The sequence below is a fragment of the Staurois parvus genome, unplaced genomic scaffold (assembly GCF_062004578.1).
Source record: "Staurois parvus isolate SC_StPar_1 unplaced genomic scaffold, SC_StPar_1.0 ptg000390l, whole genome shotgun sequence".
Taxonomy (NCBI): Eukaryota; Metazoa; Chordata; class Amphibia; order Anura; family Ranidae; genus Staurois; species Staurois parvus.
In genome coordinates this window covers 3,505,491-3,518,027 of record NW_028318186.1, presented here as the reverse complement: position 1 = coordinate 3,518,027, position 12,537 = coordinate 3,505,491, and positions in this window count along the sequence as shown.

Below are 12,537 nucleotides of genomic sequence, written 5' to 3'. Positions count from 1 at the left end.
ACTAATACAGTGATCAGTGCAAAAAAAAAAACTGACACTGTACTAATGGCAATGGGGAGGAAGGGGTTAAGTTTATTTTGCAGGGAAGGGTTATAGGAGTGAGGGGAGTGTTTTACTAGGGGTCGGGGGTGTGTACTGGACGGGACAAGGCTGATCGAGAAAGAGAAACTCTTCTTTCTCGATCAGCTCATCCTCGAGCTGACAGGGAAGTGACAGACAGCACAGCTACTGCAGCTGTGCTGTCTGTCACTGTTTGCAGCCGATCGCCGGGACATAGCCGCTAACGAGCGGCTGTGACCCGGCGACTGACATCTGTGGCAGTGATCCGCAGGACAAATAGGGCGGCGGCGCGCCTCGCGCGTGCCCCCTATTTGTTTACAAAACACACATCTTAAAACGTGGTTTTGCCTGTGAGTGCCGCCCTGCCGCCGTATATGTACAGTGGGTGGGCGGCATGCGGTTAAAGAAATGCCAGTGCTCTTGGCAGAAAAAAAATATTATTTTAAGCATTGTTTGTACTAGCGTTTAGGAGCATTTCGAATTTATTTCTGCCAGAAAAAACGTTCTCAAAACTGCAAAATAGAAGAGTTTTTTCTGCCTTTAAATGCTGAGCTTTAAATATGCCTCTAAATGACCTAAAGTGTACAGACACATAGGATAATATTAGTTGCTTCTACAGCCAAAATGCCAAAAACCTCTAGGAGTAGCGTTTTTTAAAGCCAGTGTGCATGGACCCTTAAAGTATATTTCCAGAGGATTTCCTGGCATAATTACCAATTTCCTTTGTACCTCTTTACTTTCAGTGAGACACAGCTTTTATTACTCGTGTGATATCATATTTAGGCTTGTAAAAGTCTTGTAGGGGTAGCTAATGGGAGTACATATCCTATTTATATCTTAACCTCAACCAATCAGAGGAAACCTCGTATTCAATGATAAAAATGCAAGGCTTCCTCTGAATGGCTGAGCAGTGCTCAGAACACAGCACTGATCCTACTGTAGCACTTCCCCCGAAGGAGCCTCTTGTTTGTTTGCTCAGGTTTCCCTCATTCATCGCCCCACAGCCAGGCAAAATGCATTTTTCACAGCCAGGTACTGCTCGCTGTCTTCAATGACCAGTCTAGGAGATGTTTGGTTTTGGAGGTTTATTGTAGAACTGGGGATAGAGATGGGGAATTTAGTAGGATACTCCAAGATTAGAACTATTCACACTAAGGACATCTAACTAATCTCTTAGTTGAGCACTTTTGAAGTCAAGGCTGAAAGCAGATAAAAGACTTCTCTTTAAATTTTAGAAGCAAGTAGTTTAGGAGTGAGCAAAATCCCTTTAGCAGTAATAGTAGTTGCAGGGCTCTGCTTCTAAGGTACAAGCCTGTTAATGCAGACTGTGGTAGTTCAGAAGTAATAGAACTGAGCAAAGTCCTTTGCAGCAGAAACAGTTGGCCAAGCTCTTCAGAACAACATCCAGTGTCCCCTTTTTCTCAGACCCACGCTGACTATCACGTACCAGAGGGGTAGCAGACACACAGAGTCCCCAAGATCTCTCAGTGTCTGTACTCACAAGTCCAAAGACAGAACGGCAGCCTCCCCCCAATCTTTCAAGCCACTCTCTCTCCAGTGATACCAGACAGATATTTAGCAGATGGCTCCCCTCAGTAAGCTTACTGTAGAACCAGGGTCACTCTTTCTAGCTTCAGGCCTTCAAGTCACCCACCTCAGGCCTGCATGGCAGCAAGTGCCAGGTGAGGCAAGCCTGCCTCCAGCCTGGCTTGGTGCAATCCTTCCCAGGAGAAGACACTGAGCCCATATACTCACATAAAATAAATACCACTCCAGCATGCAATGGGGCCACCCTCTCCTGCAATTGGCTAGGACTGTATTTATATTCATGCTGTTCATTAGCCTAGCCCCTGCCTCTGTTCTTGAAGGCTCTCATAGCTTCCTGAAGGCAGGTGGAAACAAACTCAAACAGCACCAGAGCATCATGAGCAGACCTAACTAAACAATCACAGCACTCTGTTAAGCAGAATACCAAACTGAATTTACCTAACAGCCTCTCTGTTAAGCAGAGAAACATAACTATACCTATCCTACCTATACAAATCCTAGCACTTAACTAGGAGGGTGCTACTCTACAGTCTGATGTAAAAGCTGATACTACATGCAATTTATACAGCACTGAAAGGAGCACATTTTTTAGAGAAGGAAATAGTCCAGTTGGACCAACATGGCCTATTTAAAGTTAAATGAAACCTGGACTTTAGCTTTAACCACTTCACATCCATAGGGCATACTGTATGTCCTTGAATGGGAAGAGTGATATCACGGTCATCACTGCAGCTGCAATAATGACCAAGATATCATCTTTTAGAGCCAGTGATGCTTAATAAAGTAAAAGTAATCTGAGCGGTTAAAGAGCTACTGAATTACTTTTACAGGTGATGGAAAGGGATCACCACCTTTACAGGGGAAGCTTGGCATGGATGCAACCGGCAGCCTGAGACACAGTGAGAGGAACGGATGTTGTTTCTCCTACTGTGTGACATCAGAAACTGGAAGTGATGAAAATGTTGTCACTTTTGGTTTTGGTCTCATGTAAACAAGCCATTACTGGCTTGTAAAAGCATCAGATCAAATTGATTTCAGCTTGATCCAATGCTTTGAAGGCCAGAGAAGACATTTGGGCCTAATAGACCCCAGACCTCTCCAAAAAGAAGACCTGTCATGGCCCATGCTATCACAAGTGATGTTGTTCATCTCTTGTGATATCAATAAAAGGGATCCAGAAAAACAGTTATAGTGTAAAATTTATAGTGTAAAATTTAAATAATTTTAAAGTGCCCCCATTCCCGCATGCTCACAGGCAAATGAGAAAGCACATATCAGTCCCACAAGCATACAGTATGTAACGTCAGAGGGAGAGCCATAATTCTAGCACCAGACCTCCTTTGTAACTCTAAACTGGTATTTTGTAAAGGGTTTTAAAGAGTCACCTATAGAGATTTTTAAGTATTGTGGGTTGGAGCTGTTCAACGGGCATATGCAGTTTTAGAGTGACATGCTTGGTATCTATTTACTTGGTGTAACATCATCTCTTATATTTTAACAAACAATTCACTATTATAGTGTGTTTTTGTGCACAAAAATACATTAAAGCGTATTTTTTCCAAAACTATTGAGTTTGAAAAAGCGCAGCGAAAATACTGTGTGACATAAAAATATGCAACACCCTCAATTTTCATTCTCTAGGCCTTCTTTTAAAAAAATATTTTAAAAATGCTTGGGGTTTTAAGTGGTTTTCTAGCAAAAAAATATGTTTTTTTTACATGTAGGAGAGGAATGTCAGAAATGGCCCGACCTAGAAGTGGTTTAATCACTACATCTACTGATGGCAAAGCACAACAAATAAGTTGATCTGCTTTTTCATAGAAAATCTTGTTTTTATAAAATAATATATTAGTATGTAATGTGGTTATTGTAGATACAAAACAGTGGATTTTTTTGCCAAACTACCACGATAAATCAAGGTAAGTGTTACCTGGATGATATTAATATATTCCCTCAGCATATTATACATAAAGTCAAATAATGTTCTGGAAGAAAATTTAGGAGAAGGCAAACAAAGGCATGCTCTGATTAGTTGATGGCAGTTAATGCAACTAGATTAATTATTGGATTAAAGCATAATGAGTCCATATCCTGGAGACGCTCACTGTATTTGTTTTGATACACAATAAATACAGAAGGTAAAGCCACAATTCTAGGTTCTGCTAAGACATTTCACCTTTGTGCTACTAGTTTTAAAATAAAATGGAGTATAATATGTTTCCAAAATGTTAAAACATGAAATTACCAGGTGGCCCTGTGAGTTACTGGTTGGCACTCTAGGCTAGTTGTGCTTGGGTCCTAGGTTAATTTTCCACCCCCCTTTTGTCTGTATGGAGCTTTTTATTTATGGGTTTCCTCCAAATGACCATACTTTCCCACAATCTAAACCTAGTCCAACCTAGTAACTTTTAAACCAACTAAAACTTTCTAATTTTGGATGGAATGGCAAAGAGAAAGAGGAATAGCTTTGATGTTTGTAACACCAGTGGGGCTAGTTCTACTCATGGTCTGCTTTGTCTCTGGGACAGGATGCATGAGGATGTTCCCCAACAAGTACTAAGACAGTCAAGGAAAAAAATATTTTAGTAGAGTGGGGAATGGGCTACAACTCTTTTCATTTATGTGTTAATTTTATCATCAAATTGTGCCATTTTCTGTGTTGTCATAGAGCCAGAAGTTATTTCACCTTTATTGTTCTACATATGAAAGGAAAGGAATGACTCAATTAGGAAATTTCCTCAAACCTCTCTGAATGATAAGCTCATTATTGTCCCCTAGGAGATCAGAAATGGTTCAGAAACTATACATGAAGCCATGACCTCTGCCCACGTTGAGCTTAAAGTAGGATGGAAATCCTTGATTGTCTCCGGGGTCACTAGCAGTAGTGTCTCCGTTGGAAGATTTCCCCTCTATCACTGTTCTGGGGACAACCCACAATTTGGGGTTTCTTTTACTTTCACTTTCAGTTATAATAGTAAACAGAACAAATAGTGAGTGTGAATCTCCCTAACTGAAGCACAGACAACATTAACAGGTATTGTAGTTCCAACTCCAAAACTCCCCCACAAAATTGCCTGTAGTAGTGAACCTGTGGCTAGGCTATGGGCATTCAAATATTGAAACAAGCATTTTAAACAAGTCCTTGTTGATCTTTGTTGCTGCAGGCACTGTGGAGCAATTTATACTCAAAGTTCACAAAAGAAGCACTTAAGGTGTTTGTCCATTATTGGATAAAATGGGGAATCATGAGAACAACTACCAAATTTTTACTGCAGTCCCAGGTTCTGTTGGATAGATTTACCCTAATTTCCTGTACTTTTAAGAATGTTTTACTAGACAAGAAATAAGGGTTAATCTCCAAAAGTAAAGCCCCATATACACGATGAGAATAGTGAAATAATGATCGTCCATTTTTTTTTGTATGCTAGTCTCCATATCAAAAATTAGAAAGTTACTTAAATTATGAAAATTCTTGTATGACAGAATACAAATTTGGGAGTGATGTAATTTATTGTATAGTATTTGTATTGTATTTTCGGTTTTGTATTGCATTTTCGGATGAAAATTGTACTGCATAAACTAAAATTGTAGGATCTGGTACCATACGAGAAACATTTTCATGCTTGTCCCTTTGAGTAATTTTGGATGAAAACTGTGTACTAACGATCAGATTATCATACGATCACTTTGAAAGCTGTATTTTTTGTACAATTTTCTGATAGTGTGTACTACACGTAACACTGACATAAATACATTTTCCCTGACTTCTGGGCAGTGGTCCTGTGTTGTAAGTGATAATGTGATGATGTTGGCAAGAGGGTTGAGGATAAGACTGTTTTTGTTGTTTGTCACCTCAGTGGGGATAGTTCTACTCATTGTTTGTGTTGTCTCCAAGAAAGATGCATGAGGATGGTCTCCAATAAGGACCAAGCCAGCCAAGAAAAAGAATTTTAGTAGAAAAATATTAAATAAAAAACGTTTTATTTTTGTGTTAATATCAGCATCAAATTGCAATATTTTCTGCATTGTCAGAGGGCCAGAAGTTACTTTACCTTCACTGTTCTTCTTATTAAAGTTAAGGATTGGCTCCTTTGGAAAGAGATTGAAATCTCTCTGAATGATAAGCTAGTTATTAAACAGATTAAACACTTTTGGCCACCCCAGTCTCAACTTAAGTCAGCTTCAGTTTGTCCTCATGTCTCCTCCAAAACTGTGTCTTTAGCATTCGTGCTAAACTGATGAGTCTCATACATGTTCTCTTTTTAAAAAGGCACATGCTTTAAAACTAATGTTTTTTTTTAGATCTGATGTAGATAACTTTATCTGGTCTTAGTCCTGTAGCCTATAGTAACCAAGTGGGTTTCTACTTTCTTTTTAAGGAAATATGAAACAAATTTCTTGTTGCTATGGGAAACAATTCCAATTTTGCACTCACTTTTGTTTACAGCTGTTATGATGCAGCCCAATATATGAGTTGGTTGCAGCCATACCAAAAACTCAGTCATGCATCCATCATTCTCCATGTAATTCTCTTCGATTCTCAAAACCTCAGCCTATTTTTGGTAGTCCTCTACTAATCCAATGTTTTCCTCAGTTTTCCTACTTACTTGTCTTTGGTCCTCCTCCAAAACCATCAATGGTCAATCATTTACTTCACACCAAATGGTCACTCATCACTTCCCACCCTTCTTCAAGCCATGTCCAAAAGCATTAATGGCAACTTATCACTTCTCACCCTTCTTCAAGCCATCTCCAAAACCATTAATGGCAACTCATCACTTCTTACCCTTCTTCAAGCCATCTTCAAAACCATCAATATTCACTTATCACTTCTCTCCCTTCTTCAAGCCATCTGCATAACCATCAATAGTCTTCTCATCCTTCTTTAAAATCTCATATCACTTTTTCTCTTCATACATACTTTTCTTTTCACCTTCTACCAATCTTAGACACTTAGTCCTTTCACACTTATTTGTTTCTAGAATGATTCAGTCACTTGTCAGCTATGCCACTATCCTTGCAAGTATTTGTGTTCTGCAGTACTTAAGCATTCTGCTTGTTGCAGTGTTGTCATGATGATAGATTTAAGTAATAAAATAATCTTTTCTGTGTGTTTTTTCATGTTTTAAAAAAGGCAATATGCAAAAATGATTGAAGGCTCTTAGATTGTAAGCTCTAACTAGCAGGGCCCTCTGTTTCTCCTTGTGCCAAATTGTATTGTAACTGTAATGTCTACCTTCATTTTGAAAAGCGCGGTGCAAATTGTTGGTGCTATATAAATCCCGTATAATAATAATAATAATAGGCTGTTATCAAATGTAAGTTTCTTAAGAGTTGGAAGATGCCTTTTGTCAATTGTTTTCTATCTCTTAACAATTACACCAGTTCCACACACCTCATCTCTTCCCAGGAAGTACCTCATTGGATTATGATTAACCCTCTCCAAACATGACTTTTGCACAGTCACATCTAGCCCATGCTGTGATTTCTCAATTGCCCCCTAATGTGACTCCAGTGTACGAGTAACATTAAAGGACTATGGCAGCTGTATTCCTCCTCTAGAGAGCCATTGCTTAATAAAGACAGCATTGCTAGAAAAATAAACATATACAAACACTCTTAAGAACCAAAATGGTACTTCTTTATTATCTACTTCTATTGGTTTTTAATAAGACATGGGGACTAATTTACCAAAGGAGTTGAGAATCTTTACTCATAAAATTGTGTGAATATCCACCTAATGTATCCAGTTATGTAAAAAACATCTGCATGATTGGAAATTTTAAAGTGAACATCAATTAACATTCACAATTGGACAAATGAAATGAATATTCACACAATATTTTAAATTAAGATTCTCAATTCCTTTAGTAAATCATCCCAAAAGATTTGAGGGTTGTGCTCCTCTGGTCCCTTTTCAAGAAAAGATTTTCCACAGTTAGGACAAAATATTTCCCAATCACTCCATACAAATAACGATGAGTGAATATGTATGGATTCAGCTTGCAATTGTTTCATAAATCTTGCCGGAAGTTTGTAGTTCACAGATCTTTAATTATACCCTGATGTTACCTCTCAATAGCATCAGAACAAAAATCTTAACCACCTAGGACAGACATTATTTAATTAAGACAGTCTACCCTCAGATAGCTGCAAATCAATATCCATGATGATACCATCAATGAGATACCATTAGATTATGGAACATGAAAAAAAAAAGTAAAATGCTTCAGGGGCAATAGAAGATACGTTTTTGTGCAATAGGACCAAGTGAAAGCAGGAGAAAGAGAAATCACTCAGAATGGAACCAGTTGAACATTAGAGAGGTGGTTAAAGAGGTGGTATTTGAAGGTATAGGAACATGTTTGTTATGGTGGTGGTAAAGGGACGTTGATCCAAACCATTTGGGGCAAATATCATCACTCAAATATCAATAAGATTTGATAAATAAGCATTTGTTTAATAAACCCAACAGTGCATACATAATAATTGATATACCCGTATATATATATAAAATATACATATTGAGCCTGGAAGGCATGATTCTGGATGCTGGCATTATCTTCATTATATATACAATATATACTATATATTATATACATATTTGTATGTGAATTTTATAAAATATTTAAATAAAAATTTTATTTAAAAAAAATTTGATTAAATACTGACTGTGAGTGCTATATGTGACAGATATGTTGCAAGAAAACCACTAAAGGTGATCACTGGTAAAAGTTCCCCTAGAGAATTTTGTGACCTGTCTGACTTTACCAAAAAAGCATAGGAACATGATTTTTTTTTTTTTTTAAGGACCTTAACAAACGAGGAAATGCTGGTTCAATTTACTTCTCACTGACAATATATCATGCCCTATTGCAATCTTCCTTTTATTTAACCAGATTATGAAATAAATGCATATGATATAAAAGAAAATGTACCTTTGGAAGAAAGTCGCCTTGATAATTTGTCACTGAGTGCCAAACAAGAATTTCTTGAAATGAAATGGTTTATATACTACAACAATCATCTAGGTACAATAATGGGTGTGGACAATGAGCCTATTCGTAGTAAGTACTGTAAAGATAGACTGAATGAAATATCATGAATGTTTAATGACATACACGTTAACACTAAAGATTAATGCTAAATCATTACTAAAACATACAGATTATAAATTAATCTGGTTGTAGCAAAATCTTTGTGTCGGGATTTGTAATGGTAAACCTACACAGACTTTGTTTAAGGCCTAATGGATAAACAATTTGGCAGGCCAGTTTTTTTTACTTTCCACAGTATTTGAATACCCCTACTATTTTATTACCTTTGTACATTGTGTGTTGAACAATCAAGTGAACATAGTAGGCCTTCAGCCAATTATTTTTTTTTTCTTTTACATAGAACCCCTTTCACGTTTTTACACATATTAGGAGAAGAGGGTGAATATGTGGGTGCAGGGTAAAATATTGGTGATTGGTGACCTACATTTTAATCTTTTCCTAATTAGATTCTTATACACTACATAGCCATAGTTTGATACTTACCCATATACTTACCCATCCATTTTTCTTCTACCCCTCCTCATCCTGCCTGAGTCTGTATATGGAAGAGCATGTGACCTCCCCCATATGACAGTGTGATTGGCTGCTCAAGCCTGAATATACTGGGGTACAATCATATCATCCAACTGTGTAAGCGTTATCAGACACCGGCGCTTACGCAGTGTGGACTCTTTTAGCAGTAATGATGCAAGTAAGTTATACATTGCTCGTGAAAGTTATACATTGCTTTGTGTCTCTTTAAAATTTCTCTTTAAATAAGACATGGTGGAAGAGGGGCACATAGAAAATATTGTTCTAATTGATTCTGAAAATATAAATAATCAACAGGTGCGTAAACTCAAAAAAGCACTTTTAAAACTGTTGGGCTTCAAGCAAACCTGTTTTGATTTATTGCCCCCTTCTCAACAGCCCTTGCGTTTATTTGGTTCTCCTGCTACTCCAATTAGTCACCAGGAACAAACCAACAATTCTTGGTACTTCTGGTTATGAAAAAGCATGTATCTTAATTGCCTTCTTCCAAGTAACAGATTGGTGCTTGTTGATTGGCTCAGTACTGTAAAATGGGGGCACAAAGTGAGTCCTCAGCCCTTTGTATGCCCTGACTACATCAATTCAAAGCTTTCTCAGAAGCTTTTTCTCTCATAGCTTCTGGCATGCGAATAGAGTGACATGAAAATGAAAGAAAGGTGTGCCTCTGAAGAGTGGGGCCGAATCAAACAGGTTGCTTTGCTTGCATGGGGATATCAGTGAAATTGGTATAATTCAGACCACTGCAGTATCCTTGGAATACCATCAATGCCAGAAAACTCTATCGGTTTCATTCCTTACCTTATGCATTAACCTTTTGAATATACTTTGATTTTATTGAACCGCCAATAGACAAATCATTTTCAATGTTTCTAATCTCTTCACTTATTTGCATTTGGGATCTTCCAGTGTGCTATCTGTATTTTGCATGGTCTTCAGGAAGTCCCCTTGACTAGGGATGAACTTTGGTGTTTTGGCAAGTACTAACTTGGATGTGCGACCTCCCACCAAACTGAATATCCAGTTGCAGCAGAAAGAGAAACATTTAGCATTTATAATACTTATGTATTTTTTACTGTTTTCATTTTTTATGAATGAGTAGGCGTGGGAGGAGGTTTGTGGCCTGGTATAGTTCAGGAGTGAGATAGTGGTGCATGCTTGTCTTCCACCTTTCCTGGCCAATAAGGCTTACTTTTCAAATGGGGGTTGGAACTGATATAGTGATGTGTGTGTGTATTTAATATTCCATGTAATATTTTGCTTTTGTATTTTGGATAGGGTACCCTCTTAAAATCTATACTAGACCATAAGAGTCTGGGATGGATCTTGGGGAGGACCCACTCTACTTTTTTGAGGGGTTTTTTTTGTATTTTTTTTGTATTTGCATGGGGTTCCCTCTTAAAATCCGTAACATGCCCTCAAAAAGGATAAAGGATCTGATATGAATTTTAGGGGGCCCATGACATTTTCTGTTTTTCCTGCTGTAAAATATATTGCAAAAAAATAAACAGTGCTGTAAATTTATGTGTCTCTTACTTCTTTTTATGCTGCATAAACATACTTACATGTTTGGCAGATCCAGTAGTGTCCCTTTCTTCCACACTGCTCTCCTCATACAGGTACCAACCAACACATCATTTTCCTCTTGTACATCATCAGGGGGCTGGCTGTCTCTTCTGGGTTCTTGCAGCCATCCCCCTGATGACACACCTTGTGCATGTAAATTAGTTCTACATCATTCCAAAGAAAGGATGCCATGGGTATCCCAGGAGGCTACTATGCAGTGCTGGATTTAGCCTATCTGATCTGGGAGTGCAGTTAAAAAAGTCAGGGGACACAATGTTAACATTGTATGTGTGTGTGTCACTGACAGTCTGCCACACAGTATGATAGAAATGCAGGGAGCCAGTACTCCCTGTTCACTTAGCACACTTCAGCATCACCAGTCATGACTGGGAAGTATCATCTAACACAGGGATCTCAAAACTTTCAAATAAAAGAGCCAGTTTATTTGCCATCACACTTTAGGGGGCCGATGGGAGTAGACAATGCCCTGCAATTGCTGGGTGTAAACTGGCCTGGTGGTCAGTGGGAGTAAAAAAAAATTACCCTATCACTGGTATTGGTGTGAGGTATAGTACCCCATTGCTGGTGCCGGTGTGAGGTATAGTTCCCCATTGCTATTGTCGGTGGTAGGCATAGTGCCCCATTGCTGGTCTCGTTGGTAGGCATAGTGCCCCATTGCTGGTGTCGAGGGGAGATATAGTGCCTCATTGTTGGTGTCATTAGGAAGTAAAGTGCTCCATCACTGGTGTCAGTGGGAGGTATAGTTGTTGGTGTCAATGGGAGGAAAAGTGGCCCATAACTGGTCAGTGGAAAAAACAGTTCCTCATCTCTAGTGTCAGTGGAAGGAATAATGTCCTATCATTGAAGTCAGTGGCAGGAATAATGCCTCGCATCAGTGGAAGGAATAGTGCCCCAAGGCCTGGATAAAGGCAAGCAAAGGGCCACATTTGGCCTGTGGGACACAGTTTGGAGACCCCCGATCTAACAGGCAGTACAGTGGTGGTACAGGAGTGAACAGGGAACAGATTGTCATTAGGTTAGGATAATTAAAAGACCCTGTTCCCCCTTATATTAGGAGTCCCCCCTTGCATCGGAGTCCCTATCTGTGTCCCCACCCACATCAGGGTCCTCTTTAAAGCCCCCCCTTATTTCAACTGTCCCCATCAGAGTGACCTTTATATCAATTGCCCCCACTAGATTGTCACCTTACATTAATTGTCCTCATCAGTGTCCCCTTACATCCAATGTTCTCATCACAGTGTCCCCACACATCAACTGCCTTCATCAAAGTGCCTCCATAAATGAACTGTCTTCATCAGAGTATCCACTTACTTTAATTGCTTCCATCCAAGTCCCCCATTATATCAATGGTCCCCATCAAAGACTCTCCTTACACAAATTGTCCCATTAGAGTCAACACTTACATCAATTGTCACCATCAAGTAGGCTCATGTATCAGTGGATGCACTCTCAGAAACCTGGGGTGCCACTACTAAAATATGGGGGGGGGGGCACAGTCCCCCCAGCACCCACCAAGATGCAGGCCTCCTGTTGCATTGGAAAGAAAGGCAGAAGTTGGGACTTCATTATTAAAGGCAGGGATTTTGAAAAAATGCAATTGTGTGAAGGAGGGGAGAAAGCAATATTACATAAAACTAGAGTGAAGATCCCCTTTAAGGTTCACATGGCTAAATTTCACCCGAGACCCTTCAAGGCAAAGGAGTGAATGCAAAGCTAATGATGCAATAAATATGTGATTTTCTATGCAAACATTGTA